This window comes from Patagioenas fasciata, chromosome W (genome assembly GCF_037038585.1).
Source record: "Patagioenas fasciata isolate bPatFas1 chromosome W, bPatFas1.hap1, whole genome shotgun sequence".
Classification (NCBI taxonomy): Eukaryota; Metazoa; Chordata; class Aves; order Columbiformes; family Columbidae; genus Patagioenas; species Patagioenas fasciata.
Genome location: NC_092559.1, coordinates 12,251,578 through 12,271,735, shown reverse-complemented (window position 1 = coordinate 12,271,735; position 20,158 = coordinate 12,251,578).

Genomic DNA, 20,158 nt, shown 5'->3' with positions numbered 1-20,158 from the left:
CTCTGGCAGGCCCTGTAGTGCTCTCTCAAGGCCTCGTGGGCTCTGTCAAGCTTTACCGAGCTATGTTGGGCTCTGTCAGGTTTTGCCGGGCTCTATCAGGTTCTGTCAGGCTCTGCTGGGCTCGATCAGGTTCTGTCAGACTCTGCCGGGCTTTCTCAGGCACGATCAGTCTCTGTCAGGTGATGTCAAGATTTGTAGGGCTCTATCGCAATCTGTCAGACTCTGTAGGCCTCTGTCAATCCCTGTCAGGTTTTTTTCAGGCTCTTTCAGGTTCTGTCAGTATCTGTGTTGCTTTGCCGAGATCTGTCGATCTCTGTCAGGCTCTGTCAAGCTTTTTTAGGCTATTTCTGCCGGACCATGCTTTTTTCAGGCTCCGTAAAGCTCTTTCAGGCTCTGTCAGGCTCTGTAGGGCTCTGTCAATCCCTGTGAGATTTTGTCAGACTCTTTCAAGCCCTGTCGGTCTCTCTGTGACTTTGTTTAGATTTGTCGGTCTAGTCTCGGGCTCTGTCAGGTGCTGTCAGTCTCTGCCAAGCTCCTTTGATCTCTTTCTGCCCTACCAGGCTTTCTCAGGCTCTATAAAGCCTTGTCATGCTCTGTCAGGCCTTGTCAGGCTTTGTCAGGCTTTCTTGCAATTATTCAGGCTTTGTCAGGCTCTGTCAAGGTTTGTCGGACTCTGTTGGGTATTGTCGAGGTCTTTCAGGTTCCATTGGGCGCTGTTGGGTTCTTTCAAGCTTTTTGGGCCCTGTTGGGCTCTGTCAGGTTCTGTCGTGATCTGTAAGGCTCTCTCAAGCTGTGTCAAGCCCTGTCGTGCTCTGGCAAGCTTTGTTGAGCTCTTTCAGTCTCTGTTGCACTTTGTCGGACTCTGTCAGGCCCTACTGAACTCTGTAGTGTACTGTAAGGAGCTGTGGGGATTTGTCCAACCCTGTCGAGTTCTGCTGGGATCTGTCAGACCCTCTTGGTCTCTGTCGGGCTTTGTTGGGCCCTTTTAGGACTGTGTCAGGCTTTCTCAGATTGTGTCAGGTTCTTTTGGGCTCTGTCAAGATTTGTCAATATCTGTCAGACTCTGTCATGCTCTGTCGTGCCCTGGCGGGCTCTGTCTAGCTTTGTCGAGTTCTGTTGGGCTCTGTCGGGTTTATTTGAGCTCTATCAGGCTCTTACAGGCTCTGTCGGTCTCTGGCAAACTCTCTCGGGTTCTGTCAGGATCTGTCAGTCCCTTTCAGGCTCTGTCGGGTTTTGTTGGGCTCTATCAGACTCTTGCGGCCTCTGTTAGGTTCTCTCAGAATCTGTCAGGTCCTGTCGGACTCTGTCAGGACCTGTCAGGATCTGCTGGGTTTTCTCAAGCTTTGTAGGGCATGTAGGGCACTGTTAATGTGTGCCATGCCCTGTCGGGCTCTGTCGGGCCTTGTCAACCTCTGCCCAGGTCTTTTAGGCTATTATTTTGGGCTGTGATCAGCTCTACCGGGCTTAGTCAGCTTCTGTCGGACTCTGTAGGGCCTACTCACGCTCTGTCAGGTTTTGTTGGGCTCTGTCAGGCCCTATCAAGTGTTGTTGGGCAGTGTTGGGCTTTGTTGGCCTTTTGGATCACTGTCGGTCTTTGTTGGTTTCTGTCGGGCTTTGATGGCTTGTGTCAGGACCTGTGGGCCTCTGTAAGCCCCTTTCAGACTCTGTCTGTCTCTGTCACGATCTGTCAGGCTCTGTTGGGCTTTGTGAGGCTCTGTCTGGCTCTGCAGGGCTCTGTCAATCCCTGTCAGGTTTTGTCAGGCTCCCCGACAGGGATCAAAGGAGACTGACAGAGTGTTGGTTTCTGGCAGGCCCGTTCATGCTCTGTCAGTTCCTGGTGGGCTCTGTCGAGTTCTGTCAGGCCCTGTTGGGTTCTGTCAGAATCTGTTGAGATACTAGTGGAAATACAGCATTCAAAATTTCCTTGGAGATTTCTCACTTGAAGCAAGCAGATCTGCACCATCCAAGCAGCTTCTTGTAGGACATGCAACTAAACGGAATTCTCAGAAAACGTTATTTGAGCTTACAATTTACTTAATGAATCCTGACCCAAGAGACGTATAGGGCTTTCTGGCAAATACAAGAATTCATATGGTAAAACTTTGTTCCAAATTTGGCATTCCATTGGTCTCAAAAAAAGGCCTTTCTTTCATTCTCTCCCATGACCTCAAAAACTAGCACGGTGAATATACTGAGAAGTCTCTTACAAGTAGTTACCACAGAATAAGTCTATTAAAAAACATTTTTGCTTTAATTTCCCAGCTTCATTAGAACTATGGATCCACTGGTGATGCCTTTAAATTTAATCCTCAGATGCCTTCATGCAGTATTACAGTTCTCTAGCAGTAACATTGCTGGGGGGGAGGGGGTGGGGGGGAATAAAACCTCCCGCTCACCCCCATCTGAGATGGCAAGACCTCCAGCCCAGCATGAAAACAAATCAGTTCAAACTCCACATAAAACCAGCCTGGCTCCATTCCACACCCAAATTAGTACCAGTCTGACCCAGAGCAAGACTGAGCACTCTGACCCCCCAAAGCTGACCAGTGTGAAAAGACTGACTTCAGCAAGGAGGTAAAATGATGAGCTCTCTCCCCAGATGTGCCAGAACCTAAGAAACAAGACTGAAGCAAAAAGAAACAGCACCAACAACTCCTGATTCAAAGCTGAGAAGCAACACAGTGCCACAACAAGGATGGATGACAACACTCCAAGAAAAAAAAAAAGAAGGACGAGGAGGGAATAAAGCCCCCCTTTCTCTGCTTAGCAGTGGGCAACCAGCTTTTTCCTTATCTTTTTCCTTATATATATATATATTTTTTTTTTTTTAAAAAAACTTCTTGCTGCAGTTTAGATATATCCAAGGCCATGCAGGTGGCGTAATCACTGGTATGAATTGGGAGGCTCTGGCAAACTCCTCAGTTACAATGAGCTGGGTTTATCTTGTAGCTTGACAAAGGCCTGAAATTTATGTTCAAGCACAGGCCTGGGATAATTTGCTTTTTTGTTTTCCCATTTCATTCCAAACATAAAACCCTCTATACGCAACTCCAATTAGCTCAACAGTTGTTACATTCCTCAGCCCCATTTACCTTTTACAATTTACAGATGTCAAAAAACAGTATCTTAAACATCAATCCATTATTCCATTTTCCTAGACCTAAATCAGTTCATATTCTAGCAACTTTTAAATACAACCTCATACAATACCAAGTTCACATCCATCATAGCATTTAGGAGTTTTCTTTTGGTTTGGTTTGTGGTTTCTTCTTTGTTTGTTTGTTTTGTTTGTTTTTTTGCTTTCAATGCAAATCAGAGTTTAACAATTTAAATTCTTTTCTGGTCTCAAAATTACTAGGTAACAATATAAGCAATTACTCTAATGTGTAAGGATGCATCCTAAGGGGGAGCAAGGTGGTATTTTAGCAGTGGAAACTTTTCCCATTTTGTAATCATCTCCCCAAACAAAATTCTTTTGGTACCAAATAGAAATATGCAAATTAAAATGCTGAACTCAGATATGAAAACCAAATATCAAGTTCAAATATGCAGATGGATCACAGTTACACTTATTCAAGACAATATCTCAATTTTTGCATTGCATCTTTGGGCCGCTTACTGCTCAGCCAGGCAGAGGCACCGCTGGGTCTCCCTGACAAAACAGGTCAGCGGGCGCTGGAGCCCAATGGGCACCTGCCCCCACGCCGCCACAGCAAGCTGGACTAGGCAAGGCTTTTATTAGTGTCTCATCTGGTGTGCTACAACTGCTATCCCAAAAGCAGGATTCTTTACTTGATGTGCATACTGAAGAGCCAAATCCAGCACATTGAGATGAGACACAGCCTATCACAGAGTTGCGCAAGTCTGGATATTGGAATAGAGCTAGCATGCTAGAAAGAAAAGTAACAGCTACCACACACAAAATTTTACCATCACATTCACGCAGTAAATAACTAAATTACTCATGATCTTCTGTATTATCACAAAACGCACATTTTGAGTCCATGGATTCTCGTTATTTAACAGTCTATGAACTTACTGTACCACATAACAGACAAAGACCTATTAAACTGTAATATGCTTAAACAGATACCTACAAAGAAAACAGGTTAATGAGGAAAGCATCTTGCAGAGTTCAGCAAGTTTTCTATGACCTGTGTGTTATCAGTTAATTCTCAGCTTGTTGAAGTTCAAACCGTTCCACCTGTAAAACTGTCTGAAATGATTTAATCATCTCTTGTAGAGATTTATTTTGTCCTGCTCTTCACAGAATCACAGAATGTTAGGGATTGGAAGGGACCTCAAAAGATCATCTAGTCCAATCCCCCTGCTGGAGCAGGAACACCTAGATGAGGTTACACAGGAAGGCGTCCACGGAGGTTTTGAATGCCTCCAGAGTAGGAGACTCCACAACCTCCCCGGGCAGCCTGTTCCAGTGTTCTGTCACCCTCACTGAGAAGAAGTTTCTTCCCAAATTTAAGTGGAACATCTTGTGTTCCAGTTTTAACCCATTACCCCTTGTCCTACCGTTGGTTGTCACCTAGAAGAGCCTGGCTCCATCCTCATGACACTCACCCTTTACATATTTGTAAACATTAATATGGACACCCCTCAGTCTCCTCTTCTCCAAGCTACAGAGACCAAGCTCCCTCAGCCTTTCCTTGTAAGGGAGATGCTCCACTCCCTTAATCATCAAATTTGTTGCCCTACGCTGGATTCTCTCCAGCAGTTCCCTGTCCTTCTGGAACTGAGGGGCCCAGAACTGGACACAATATTCCATATGTGGTCTCACCAGGGCAGAGTAGAGGGGAAGGAGAACCTCTCTTGACCTACTAACTACCCCCTTTCTAATACACCCCAGGATGCCATTGGCCTTCTTGGCCACAAGGGCACAGTGCTGGCTCATGGTCATCCTGCTGTCCACCAGGAACTCCAGGTCCCTTTCCCCTACGCTGCTCTCTAATAGATCATTCCCCAACTTATACTGGAACCTCGGGTTGTTCCTACTAAGATGCAAGACTCTACACTTGCCCTTGTTATATTTCATTAAATTTTTCCCCACCCAACTCTCCAGCCCGTCCAGGTCATGCTGGATGGCAGCACAGCCTTCTGGTGTGTCAACCGCTCCTCCCAGCTTGGTGTCATCAGCAAACTTGCTGACAGTACACTCTATTCCCTCGTCCAAATCATTGATGAATATATTGAATAATATAGGCCCCAGTACTGAGCCCTGAGGCACTCCACTAGATACTGGCCTCCAACTAGACTCCGCCCCATTGACCATGACTCTCTGGTTTCTTCCCTTCAGCCTGTTCGCAGTCCACCTCATTACCCATTCATCCAGACCGCACTGCTGTGGGAGACTGTGTCAAATGCCTTACTGAAGTCAAGGTAGACCACATCCACCACTCTGCCATCATCCACCCATCTTGTTATGTCCTCATAAAAGTCAATGAGGTTGGTCAAGCACGACTTCCCCTTGGTGAAGCCATGTTGACTGCCCCTAATGACCCTCTTATCCCTGATATGCCTTGAGATGGCACCAAGGCTAAGTCATTCCATCAGTTTCCCAGGAACGGAGGTGAGGCTGACTGGTCTATAGTTAACTGGGTCCTCCTTCTTGCCCTTTTTGAAGACTGGAGTGACATTTGCTTTCTTCCAGTCCTCAGGCACCTCTCCCATTTCCCAGGACTTGGCAAAGATGATGGAGCGAGGTCCAGCAATGACCTCATCCAGCTCCCTCAGTACCTGCGGGTGCATCCCATCTGGACCCATGGATTTATGAATGTCCAGATTGCCTAATTGGTCCCTAACCCAGTCCTCATCAACCGAGGAAAACTCCTCCATTGTCCTGCCTTCCTCTGGGGCCTCAGGGGTACGGGGCTCCTCAGGACAGCCTCCAGCAGAGTAGACAGAGACAAAGAAGGCATTCAGTACCTCTGCCTTCTCTGTATCTTCTGTCACCAGGGCACCCACCCCGTTCATCAGTGGGCCTACATTGCCTCTGGTGTTAGTTTTATCTGCCATGTATTGGAAAAAGCTCTTCCTGTTGTCCTTGACCCCTCTCGCCAGGTTTACTTCCAAGGAGGCCTTAGCTTTCCTAGTTGCCTCCCTACATCCCCTGACAACAGCCTCATATTTTCCCCAAGTGGCCAGCCCCTCCTTCCATGATCTGTAAACTCTCCTCTGCCACTTGAGCATACCCAGCAGTTCCCTCTTTAACCACGCAGGTCTCCTGGTTCTCTTCCTTGACTTCCTACGTGTCAGGATGCTCTGATCTTGTGCCCGGTAGAAACAGTCCCTGAACACTAACCAACTATCTCTGGCCCCCTTACCTTCAAGCAGCCTTACCGATGGGATTTCCCTCAGCAATTGCCTGAAAAGGCCTAAGTTTGCCTTGCTGAAATCCAGGGTTGCAATTCTGCTTGCTATCCTGTTCCTGCCACACAAGATCCTGAACTCCGTCATCTCATGGTTGCTGCAACCAAGGCAGCCCTCAACCTTTACCGCTTCAACCAGACCCTTCTTGTTAGTGAGGATGAGGTCCAGCAGTGCACCTCTTCCAGTCGGCTCCTCCACCCTTTGCATCAGAAAGTTATCAAGGCACTGGAGGAACCTCCTAGACTGTGGATGGCTGGCTGAGTAGTCCTTCCAACAAACATCAGGGAAGTTAAAATCCCCCACCACAACCATGGCCTGTGATTTTGAGGCTGCTCTCAGCTGTCTGTAGAAGGCCTCATCAACTTCCTCACCCTGATCTGGTGGCCTATAATAGACACCCACAATAGTATCACCCTTGCCAGCCTGCCCCTTAATTTTCACCCATAGACTCTCAACTCGTTCCTCATCCGAGCCTGGACAATACTCAATACATTGTAGTTGCTCTCTCACGTAAAGAGTGACTCCGCCACCACGCCTGGCTGGCCTGTCTTCTCGCCTTAAAAACAACATTAATTGCAACAAAGTATTATACTTCAAGGTTCTATCCTCCAACCACTTTTCCCATTCATCTAACTTACACAGCAGCCACCATTGATCATAATATTTCACAAGATTTTCCTTTCTCATATTTCCAAGTGCTGTCCTAGGTTATAGAACACCTCCCAATACCGATTTCTTAAAAACACGACTGAAAACAATCATTACTGACACCATCTCGTAAGTAAAAACCATGAGAAGAGGGAGGGAGGAAGGGAGGGGAAGCACGGGGCTGCTTGCAGCACGAGTGGGAAAAGCGGGGAGAAGGCCCACAGTGTATCCACATAAACAATGTCACAAAGAAAGAACTGCAAACAACAACCAGTGACTCCTTCTGCTCTCTCGTGGAAGTTGGAGGGTTAAAAGGTGGTAGAGGCAGATACAAATTGGTAAAAAGAACTGATAGTACACAGGTTTACAACTTTAACATTCTCAGCTTTCACAGGTTCTTTGATCAAGACTCCAATCCTCTGGACTTGCTGTTCTCATCAGTGTTGGGCAATGGTACAGGAGGCCACCTGCTCGGCATCTTTCCTCCCCCCGCCCCAGACTGCTGAACCATCGGGGGTGCCGAAGGCACAGCAGGGGATGGAGTAGGGAGGACATTGAAAACATGAACTAGGTAAGATTCATAGCGATTTTCAGGATACTTATCAGGCTGCAACGCTGCAAAAATTCCGGCAGCAGCAGACCGTTCAGCCTTAAGATCTTTTAAGACGGTAATTATAAGCTTCCATGCAGTTGCTAATGATTTAGCTTCTTTATCTCCATTGCTGACTTTATCCCATAATTTCTGCCCTATATCGTCCCAAAGTTCAAGTTTAAGTTTTGAGTCACTAATGCTCTGTCCTGGTTTTGTTAAAAACAAGTTTCTCTTTTAGTGAATTTTTGCCTGTCAGCTAAAGCCTTCATATTAGCTGCATTTTCCTGGAGAACGCAACACATGTTTTGGTTAAACCTAGCAATGGAATGCAAACTTATTGATAAGCACGGATGGACATCTCGCGAGAGGGGCAACGAGAAAACTGATGACCGAGAGACTGACCAATGGTGTATAACATTCCATTCACGTGAATACTTCATATAAAGTGGGAGATCACGAGGATCTCGACCCTTTTTTCCTCGTGGCTGACATTAGGAGAGGATCTTGCTGGTCGTCCCTGAGAACTGAGGCCTAGTGACAGACTGAATCCAGCTCCGGTTGGCTGCAGTGTCCAATCCAGGACTTTGGGTGCTGGCTCTGCAGTTGCTGAGACTTAGAGGATTGGTTTTGTATATTTTGTATTATTTTCTCTGTTCTTATTAGTAGCATTAGTAAAACATCTTTAACTTTTCCAACTCTCTTCTCTCTGTCCTTCTTTCCCTCCCGATCGCCTGTCCTGAGTGGGAAGGGGAGAGAGGGAGGGGCAAAAGGGGGAAGTGGGGGGGAGAGGAGGTTAACAATACATCTGCCAGGGTTTGATTGTCACCCCGCACGCAATCTTAACCCTCGACAGATAATTGGCGTCCAACGTGGGGCAAGAGAAAGGGGTAAATTTGGAGATTTTTGGCTTTTCTACTGCTCTGACGTACCTTTCAATTTTCTTGGCACGGTGCCAACTCATAGAGTTGTGATACTCGCGCGTCTGCTTCGGATATGTTTTAGTGGTATTAAGGCAAAGTGAATTACATTGATTTAAAGATGTTATGGCAAAAGTTGTATCAGTTATTTTCTACATTGTGCTCGCTGATCCCATATCTGTGTTGGTGTTTCTTTCTAAATCGAAGTATTCATTATATAACAACAAGAAACTGGACAGCGGTCATGATGATACTGTGTGGTATGGCACTGGTTTATTTCATTATATTGCAGCCGCTAATGAATTTCTACTCGATTCTGCTTTACCTCGAAAAACCTCCAGGAGAGATTAAAGAGCAGAATGGCTCTGTATTTACTAATTGGTCAAGCGAATCTTTAGAAAGACTGACTAACAATACTTTTGTGTTTTCGCTAGGACAGTTTGCAAATGTTTTAGAGAACTTCGAATATCCTTGGAGCTTTGATAGAACTGTGATGGTGTTATCTGTTTTGCTGAATGTGTGTCAGTTTGTGTTACTGTTAAGAGAAATGAGGTTCAATAGGAGGTTTGCGTCTCTTTTTAGTCCTGAGATTTGCAGTGCGTCTTCGGAAGCTTTAGCAAAAAGCACTCCTAGCCGCTCGAGAAAAGGCAAAACAGCCAAAGCTGCTGCTGCAGCCACTGCCCCCCCAACCGCGGCTTCACAGGCTGAAGCTACAGCTCCTCCGCAGAGCTCCTCTGCCAAGGTTGCTGCAGATAACATTACCTCTCCAGCCTCAAAGGCTAACAAGGCAGCCCCCCCTTCTTCACACACTGCTCACTGTTGCTGCTGTAACCACAGCAATCACTGTGACAGTCATTCAGACTCTGGAAATGAATCAAATGATGGTGAACCCATATCAGCATCAGTTGCCGGTTGTAAGAAAGTCACTAGAAAGACTACCCGTGCAGCAGGTGATGGCACAGGGCCAACATCAACCCAAGAGGCATCATCAGGACAGGGTGGAGATGAAGTGACCACCACTCGGTCCTTTTCTCCAGGTGAGCTGAGAGATCTGCAAAAAGACTTTAGTCGTCGTGAAGGCGAGAATATTTTAACCTGGCTGCTGCGATGCTGGGACAATGCGGCAGAAACAATTGAATTAGAAGGTGGTGAAGCCAGGCAGCTGGGATCTCTGTCAAAAGATTCCACCATTGATAGGGCAATTTCAAGAGAGTCTAATGCCGCTACTCTCTGGACCTGACTCCTGGCAGCTATGAAAGTCAGATTTCCCTACAAGGAAGATTGTATATCCAAGTTAGGGAAATGGAATACTATGGAGAGAGGTATCCAGTTCCTGAGAGAATTAGCTGCGCGAGAGATCATCTATCTAGGACCAAACAGCCAAGAGGGGACAGACCCAGATAGAATCAATTATACAAAATCTATGTGGTGCAGATTTGTACAAAGTGCACCACCTGCATATGCTAAGTCATTGGCAGGAATGGTCTGGTCAGCTAGAGGTGCACAAGAAATTAATGAAGTGATTGAGCAGCTCCGGTGCTTTGAGGACAGCCTTGCTGGTTCTCTACGGGCTTGTGTCTCTGCTGTGGAGAAACTGTGTGAAAAATCTGATGACCGGTTTGAAAAGCTGTTGCAAGAAATCAAAGAGCTCAGAGAAGACACATACCATTCACGACCTGCACAAACCTATGTTTCAGCTGTTAGGAGAAGGCGTTTCCAATCTCAAGAGAGAGGGCAGAGACAGCCCACAAAAAGAGGTTCACTGTGGTTCTTCCTACATGAACAGGGAGAAAACATGAATAAGCGGCATGGAAGGTCTACCTCAGAACTTCAAGAACGAGTACGTGAGATAAAAGGAAAAACTCCTAGGAAGGTGGCTGCTCCAGTTTACAAAAGGAGCAGAAGAGATTCTGATGCTCTTGAAGGAACCTCTAATTCACACCCAGAGACTGTGCAAAACAGGAATTAGAGGTGCCCTGCCTCCAACCAGGTGGAGGAAAGGGATAACAGAGTTTATTGGACTGTACAAATACTATGGCCTGGTACAACACAACCCCAGGAGTACAAAGCTTTAGTGGACACTGGTGCTCAGTGCACAATAATTCCTTCTAATTATAAAGGAACGCAATCCATCAATATTGTTGGAGTGACTGGGGGATCCCAGGAGCTGACTGTTGTAGAGGCTGAAATGAGCCTAACTGGAAAAAACTGGCAAAAGCATCCCATTGTGACTGGTCCAGATGCTCCGTGTATCCTTGGTATAGACTACCTCAGGAGAGGGTATTTTAAGGACCCAAAAGGGTATAGGTGGGCATTTGGTATAGCAGCTGTGGACACTGAGAAAATTGAACAGCTGTCTGATTTGCCTGGTCTTTCAGATGACCCTTCTGTTGTAGGACTGCTGATGGTTGACGATCAGCAGGTGCCAATTGCTACCACGACGGTGCATCGCCGGCAATATCGCACCAATCGAGACTCTTTGATTCCTATCCAGAAGCTGATCCGTCAATTGGAAAGCCAGGGTGTGATCAGTAAGACTCGCTCACCTTTTAACAGCCCAATCTGGCCAGTGCGTAAGTCTAGTGACGAGTGGAGACTAACTGTAGACTATCGTGGCCTGAATGAAGTTACACCACCACTGAGTGCTGCTGTGCCTGACATGCTAGAACTGTAATTTGAACTGGAGTCAAAGGCAGCCAAGTGGTATGCTACAACTGACATTGCTAATGCATTTTTCTCTATTCCTGTAGCAGCAGAGTGCAGGCCGCAGTTTGCTTTCACCTGGAGGGGCATCCAGTATACATGGAATTGCTTGCCCCAGGGGTGGAAACACAGTCCTATCATCTACCATGGACTGATCCAGACCACGCTGGAGCAAGGTGAAGCTCCAGAATACTTGCAATATATTGATGACATCATCGTAGGGGGCGACACAGCGAAAGAAGTCTTCGAGAAAGGTGAGAGAATAATTCATATTCTTTTGGATGCTGGTTTTGCCATAAAACGGAGCAAGGTCAAGGGACCTGCACGAGAGATCCAGTTTTTAGGAATAAAATGGCAAGATGGCCGTCGTCAGATCCCAATGGATGTGATCAACAAAATTGCAGCAATGTCTCCACCTACTAATAAAAAGGAGACACAGAGTTTCTTGGGCATTGTAGGTTTTTGGAGAATGCATATTCCTGACTACAGCCACATTGTGAGCCCTCTCTATCGAGTGACTCGTAAGAAGAACCAATTTGAGTGGGGCCCTGAACAACGACAAGACTTTGAACAAATTAAGCGTGAGATAACTCATGCGGTGGCCCTTGGACCAGTCCGAACTGGAGTAGATGTTAAAAATGTGCTCTACACTGCAGCCGGAGATAATGGACTTACCTGGAGCCTCTGGCAGAAAGCACCAGGAGAAACCCGAGGTTGACCCTTAGGTTTTTGGAGTCGAGGATACAAAGGATCTGAGGCCAACTATACTCCAACTGAAAAGGAGATACTAGCAGCATCTGAAGGAGTTTGAGCTGCTTCAGAAGTGATCGGCACTGAAGCACAGCTCCTCCTGGCACCTCGACTGCCGGTGCTGAGCTGGATGTTCAAAGGGACGGTTCCCTCTCCACATCATGCAACCGAAGTTACGTGGAGTAAATGGATTGCACTGATCACACAACGAGCTCGAATTGGAAGTCCCAACCGTCCAGGGATATTAGAAGTTATTACAGACTGGTCAGAAAGCAAAGACTTTGGGATGTCTCCAGATGAGGATGAAGTAAAACGTGCTGAAGAAGCACCACCATATAATATGCTTTCAGAGACTGATAAGCAGTATGCACTGTTCACAGATGGATCCTGTCGTCTTGTAGGAAAACATCGAAGGTGGAAAGCTGCTGTGTGGAGTCCCACACGACAAGTTACAGAAGCCACTGAAGGACAAGGTGAATCCAGTCAGTTTGCAGAAGTGAAAGCCATCCAGCTGGCTTTGGACATTGCTGAACGAGAGAAGTGGCCAATACTTTATCTCTATACTGACTCATGGATGGTAGCAAATGCCTTGTGGGGGTGGCTACAGCAATGGAAGAAAAGCAACTGGCAGCGCAGAGGTAAACCCATTTGGGCTGCCACACTGTGGCAAGACATTGCTGCTCGGCTAGAGAGCCTGCCTGTGAAAGTTCGGCATGTAGATGCTCATGTACCTAAAAGTCGAGCCACCGAGGAACATCTAAACAACCAACAAGCAGATCAAGCTGCTAAGATTAAAGTAGCTGAGATGGACTTGGACTGGCAACATAAAGGTGAACTTTTCCTAGCTCGGTGGGCCCATGATGCTTCAGGGCATCAAGGTAGAGATGCAACATACAAATGGGCTCGTGATCAAGGGGTGGATTTAACTATGGACACTATTTCACAGGTTATTCATGAATGTGAAACTTGCGCTGAAATCAAACAAGCAAAACGGTTAAAACCTGTATGGTATGGGGGGCGATGGTTAAAGTATAAGTATGGAGAAGCTTGGCAGATTGATTATATGACACTTCCACAAACACGTCAAGGTAAGCGTTATGTACTTACAATGGTGGAAGCAACCACTGGATGGTTGGAAACATATGCCGTACCTCATGCTACAGCCCGAAATACTATCTTGGGCCTTGAAAAGCAAGTCCTTTGGCGGCACGGTACGCCAGAAAGAATTGAATCAGACAATGGTACTCATTTCAAAAACAGTACTATAGACAATTGGGCCAAAGAACATGGTATTGAGTGGGTATATCATATTCCATATCATGCACCAGCCTCTGGGAAAATTGAAAGGTACAATGGTTTGTTAAAAACTACACTAAAGGCACTTGGTGGTGGAACCTTTAAAAACTGGGATTCACATTTAGCAAAAGCCACTTGGTTGGTCAACACTAGGGGATCAACCAATCGAGCCGGGCCTGCCCAATCAGAAATTCTACGGACTGTAGAAGGAGATGAAGTCCCTGTAGTACACATGAAAAATATGTTAGGAAAGGCAGTCTGGGTTACTCCTGCCTCAGGCAAAGGCAAACCTATTCGTGGGATTGTTTTTGCCCAGGGACCTGGCAGCACCTGGTGGGTGATGCTTAAGGATGGAGAAGTTCGGTGTGTACCTCAAGGGGATTTGATTCTAGGTGAAAATATGCAATGCTGAACTGTATGATGTGAATTGCCGCACTAACAATGTTTAATAAGTGTCTTTCAGATCAAGACAATGGTGATGAAACTAGAGCTAGCTTCTTCGAGTGGCGCCCGACACCTTCTTCGAAGTTGGTGTCCTTAACCCACAAACAGTGGTCATGAGATGCACTTGTACCATTTTTCCTGCCCTGGGAGACTGTTGTGACAAAATGAACTTAATGAACTTTTCAAAGGATGGTCCACTGATTAATTACTCCTGTGTATATATGTACATATGTGTGTATATATATATATATATATATATATAGTAGTAGTGATTAATTAGATTGTATTGATAGATTGTATTGATAAGGTTTAAGTATTCAGTGAATGTCATATTATAAGGGGTGGAATGTTCTGGTTTTGTTAAAAACAAGTTTCTCTTTTAGTGAATTTTTGCCTGTCAGCTAAAGCCTTCATATTAGCTGCATTTTCCTGGAGAACCCAACACATGTTTTGGTTAAACCTAGGAATGGAATGCAAACTTATTGATAAGCATGGATGGACATCTCGCGAGAGGGGCAACGAGAAAACTGATGACCGAGAGACTGACCAATGGTGTATAACATTCCATTCACGTGAATACTTCATATAAAGTGGGAGATCACGAGGATCTCGGCCCTTTTTTCCTCATGGCTGACATTAGGAGAGGACCTTGCTGGTCGTCCCTGCGAACTGAGGCCTAGTGACAGACTGAATCCAGCTCCGGTTGGCTACAGAGTCCAATCCAGGACTTTGGGTGCTGGCTCTGCAGTTGCTGAGACTTAGAGGATTGGTTTTGTATATTTTGTATTATTTTCTCTGTTCTTATTAGTAGCATTAGTAAAACATCTTTAACTTTTCCAACTCTCTTCTCTCTGTCCTTCCTTCCCTCCCGATCGCCTGTCCTGAGTGGGAAGGGGAGAGAGGGAGGGGCAAAAGGGGGAAGTGGGGGGGAGAGGAGGTTAACAATACATCTGCCAGGGTTTGATTGTCACCCCGCAATCTTAACCCTCGACATGCTCATAACAGTCTTTTCAGGTTTTAATTGCTTCAGTGTAGTAATTATCAGTTTCGGGGCGGTTACAAGGCCGAGAATATATTTTTCACTGCAACTGATCGCCTTCCACAACACAGTTCCCACTTTTTCCCAAGTCTCTATTTGAAAAGCTCCTGACAGATCAGCAGGAAACCCATTGCCTCTCCACCAAATTCAAAGTTTTTTGACGTTACTCTCCTCATAGTTCACCCTTCTCATAGAGAGGATATGCGAGAGGAGTCGCACTATTTCTTCTTCTTCTTTAAAAATATTCTGCCCCATCTCCTCTCGCCCCCAGCTGCTCACCTCTTTGGGTGTCCGTTGCAACAATATCGGATCCTCTATCTCTCCTCTGTCACTTCTGTAGCGATCAATCAGGAGACACGCAGCCTGCAGACTACGTCCCGATCACGGTCCAGCCATGCCGTCTCCAGCTGGTGCTCGCTCCTCGCAGCAGTTGTCCCCTCGCCGTAAATTCTCCTTGCATATCACGTCGGCATCGCCACTTGCGAGCGTGAAAAATCATGGACTCCACACAATCCAATATGAATTCAAGCGAAGCCATTTATTACAGAAACAAGCCTCCTTATATATGCAGTTATTTCCTGATCACGCGTCCACGCTCCAAGCATGCATTAGCTGATTGGACATTGTCTATGTTCATGAGCTGTCTACGCGCCCAAGTCTCACTGCTAATAGGTCTGTTGATTTATGTTGTGTTCTCAGCTTTCCAAGGTGGCCTTGAAATTCTTTTGGGCCTGGGTAGTTTAATAACAAATCTCCATCTAAGAGAAACCCATCCACACAGTAACTTCAAGAAAATTCAAAAACATCCAAAACACTTCAAAAACTGATCATGGAGAGCTCTGGTTCCCCAATGAGTAAATTTAGGATTCCCTTAACCTAATTTTTGGGGACTATCTCTCTACTATCCGGTAAAAAAAATAACATCCCCCATTCTTGAGATCTGCACCTATCCGTTGTCTACAATATCCTAACAATCCTAACAATTGTCTTTTCCCTTTTATAAACCAATGTCCTAAATATTTTACGTCTGGTTCTACAAACTTCAATTTACTCTCTGATACTTTTAATCCTTTGTGTCTAAAAAAGTTCAATAATCCTATGGTTCTTTTTCATACTGTCTCTTCTGCTTCGTTCCGGCAATTAATAAGTCGTCTATTATATTAACTTTACCCCAGAAGGGGGTTCAAATTCTAACAATAGTTTTTCTAACACTTATCCAAATAAATTTGGTAATTCTGTAAAACCCTGTGACGATACGGTCTATCTTAATTGTTGTTTTCGTCCCATTCAAAAACAAAATAATTCCTGCTACTCTCATCTAAGGGGCAGGCCCAAAATACATCTTTTAGATTTACTACGCTATACTAAATGTTTTCTGGGGACATCTGGTTTAGCAATATATATAGATTTGCTACCACAGGAAATCGGGATATGGTTGGTTTTGACTTTGTCCTGTGGCGTTATCACATATAGTTTTACTTTTAATATTCCCTGTTCAATTTCTATAGTCATGCCTAATGCCACAATTAAATCTCTCCCCAATAGATTATTTTCAGCCTCTGGGACTAATAAGAAGTCATTTAGGCAATTTCTTATTTAGATTCAATTTCCACATAATCCAGTATGAGAACTTTGAAGGGTTCTCCCTTTGCTTCCACTACGAGGGCAGTCTTCTTTAAAATGCATCCTCTGGGAAGGTAGACCTTCCTACCCCCGTATCCACCAAAAAGATCACTTCTTCTTTATGGGGGCCTATCTTGAGTTTTATTAAGGGCTCTGTTGTTGTCTTTGCCCCTAATATATATAGAGCCCCTGCTCCTCTAAACATCTTCTCATTTTGCTCTCTATTTCTACAACTTCACTGCATATGTCCCTTTTTCCCACAATAATAACAACAAATAGGGACATTCTCTCTCTGTATTCGATTCATAGGAGGTCTGTTTACCGGGACCGATCTCCCCCTTTGTTCATTTTGTTCTTCTCTAACCGGTGTTAGTTTCTCTGCCTTTTGAGTCTCCCTTACTGCGGCTACTAAGAATTTTTTCCTTTGCTCTTTGTTTCTCCCCATCTCTTTGAGTTTTTCTAATTTCTTTCTTATATCTCCCCAGGATTTTGCTACAAACTGGGGGTCTACTCCTGAGTATATTTATCCTTTTTCTCAAAAACATATATTTCTACAGTTCTCAAACTTCCTTCCCAGCATGAAACATATCGCTTTCTTCTTGACCAAAAAGTTCTTTACCATTTACATACAGTAATAGACCATTTTCTCTTTACCCTTCCCCTGGGTAAATTCTTCATTCCAAAATTCTAACGTGACACCCCCCCCTCCCCCCGCCAGGGACTGTCAGGGGGGTTTCTCTGGCAGGTTGCTCCCCTCCAACCTCTTGGGCCCCTTCCGTGGGTCCCGCTAGACCTAAGGACTTGCTTGTTCCCTGGCCTATCCTGACTGGTTCACAACGTGTGACTCGAATCCATGACCAAAACAAACTCTTCACTCGCTTTGTCCCTTCAGTGGCCAAGCCCCTTGTGGGGTGTTGGAACCGCAATTAGAAGGACTCCGCACTCGCTTTGCAACCAGGTTGTGTTTCAGCCAACACCAGTCACACACACCACCCGACCCAGCGGTACTTACAGTCCACTTTTCCCGTTGGGAACTTCATGCTCTCTGGATTACGGGTGAACTGCAGTATGGGGAGGAGCTCAGTTCTTTTGTTTATGCTTTATCATGTAATAACGTTGGATCTCCAGACACTCCGAGCACTAGGGCCACTGGTTAGAGTGGGGCGCCTCCCCGAGCTCAGAGTGGTGCAGAGATATCCAAGGTTATCACGTTGGGGTCACCAATTGAAATAAACAACTCAGGCTACTCCAATCATGGATAGCAGCACCTCATGCAATTTATTACAATGTGTTCGATAATAGAATAAGCAAAACAGTGCTGGGTGTGCAGGGAACCTGCGCTCCACAAACACGCACACTAAGATCTCCAAACTGGCCCTTTTTATTGTCTTTGAGTTCCGGATTTCGGCTAGTTTCATCCTATTTTCGTTTCTTCGGTATTACTTGTTCTTTCCTTTGCGGTCTTCAGGAGGCCTTCTTGCGGTTGGTCATTCTGGAGGAAGTTCCTCTTTCTTCCTCCGTGTCTTCTTACCTTGTGACCTTCTAGTTTCACAACTAGTCTTACAGTTGGTTTAAAGCAAGCCAGGTTTACAATTAGCCACACAGTTTGCTCAAAGCTTAGCCTGATTTCCTTTGTCCTAGTGACAGAGAGAATTGACAATTAACTAATTAACACCTAAAGAACTAACACTTGACACTTAGAGAGCTAACCCTTTAACCCACATCACTATGGCCTAGCCTTGCTTAACTCTGTGTAACATATTGTACGAAAAACGGGACTTCACTGACACCTTGCAAAAATAATAATCCTTGGGTGAATCCTTGGCGCATCCTTCGGTAAACTAGATTACAGAAACTTCGGCACAGGACAGGAGATGCCTAACCAACTCATCACACTGTACCAAAGGTGACCATGTACAAAGAAAGAGGACCCGTGTTAACTGTCGTGGTTGAGACGGACAAACGACATAGACCAAGTTCTTCCAGGATGAAAGTAGTAGATGCCATTTATTGCCACAAGTGCATTTTTATACAGTTTTACCAATTCATGTGTCTCTTCACTATTGGTTACAAGTTACAGCAGTAACATCTCATTGGCTAATTTTGCTATCATCAGTGTTACTCTTCTACTCCCTTCTCTCTCACGGGTACATCCTTAACATCTCCGGATACTCCTTTACTCACGGGTAGACCTTCATATCTTCAAGGCTAATTTCTGTTCCCATGCCCTCCATCAGGGAATCCACGGACCCACCGTAGTCCCCCACAATTCCCCCTTTTTGTTTTTGTGCTAAAAAAATTGCCTTCATTGTCGACTGCAGGGCCCTTTGCAGCAGAGAAATCATGCATGGCAACATTAGTAACACAACCACAACAATCATCAAAACAATCAGTCCCGTTTTCACTACTGATAGCAACCATCCTAAAAACCTCCAACCACTAAGCAATTTATTTAACAAATCCCATGAAAAATCTTCACACCCATGTCCTTTAGCTAATAACAAAAAGTCTATTGCGGCTCTACTCTGTCATGTGGCATGTCTTACAGAATCTACATCTAACAAAAGTCCACTTAAAGCCTTAGAAGTTCTGTTAGTTTGCTTAACTAACCAGCATCCTAATTTTTCTAAAGTATTTAAAGCTTTAGCTGTGCCAACACCAGATACATGAGGTTCTAAACCCCCTAACCCTGATCCCCAAAAGTCTACATTATCATCACATTTGACTCATATACATGCAAAAAGTATTTTTCTCGTCTTGCTCTTCTGTGATCTATTATCATAGATACATTGGGTGTTAAGAGAGTTAATAGTCCCAAAATACACAGTCCTCCAACAGCATTAGAAGGAATTCCTGGCCAGACTCTATCTCCACAGATCAAGAATACACCATACAGGAGGTTTTTGGGGTCGCTGTCCCACACTATCAATGACACCCCTTGGATTCTTCTGCGAGGCGTTACACCATCGAGTTTCATTTCTATAGTCACCAAGGGTAGCACTAACATTTTGCAGTCTTATCCATTCATGTTCTCGTATATTGTTCTGACACTTTTCACAAACCAGGTTGATACAAGCGTCCATGGACATAGATGCCAGCAATTCCAGTTCCTGTGGTTCAATATCTGCTTCCAGGAGGTAATTAATCCAAAGTGCCATGTTGGTATTACTACAGTTCGTTGCAATGCCTTTGCACCAATCACTATTTTGAAACAGTTGTGGGATGCTGCTGTAGTTATCAAGGGGGATGCCAACCAAGCATGTGTGGAACAGGTTTTCCAGAGATGCCATAACTAGGCATATAGAGTCCTGGTCAGTCATGTTGGCTAAAGTAATCCACGTTAGTCTTTGTCTGTGCAGGCATCCAAAGCGCAGCAGATGCAGCAATCATTGCCAGGAAGATAACACAGATTTCACATTTCATGCTGGCAACCATTGCGGCCCTTGATCTGTAAGGACACAAGCATAGCCTCTCCCCCAGGTTATCAATTGATGTGGCCTTTTCCATTGACCATTAACTAGTGATTTGACCACAACTAACGTAGGTTCCTTCTGATTTAGCATGTTTTTGGGTCACACTTGCAAAGTGTTTCATCACATACAATGCTTTTGACAATTGGTTTTGTGGTGTTTTCCCTACTTCTCCCCCCTTTTTGTTTAAAAAAAGAAAAAAAAAAAAAACACAGTTCAGAATCAGATACGTACGTTGGACCTCGACTACGTACTCAGAATCTCAAATCAATTTTAGAGGTTCCTCCTTAAAAAG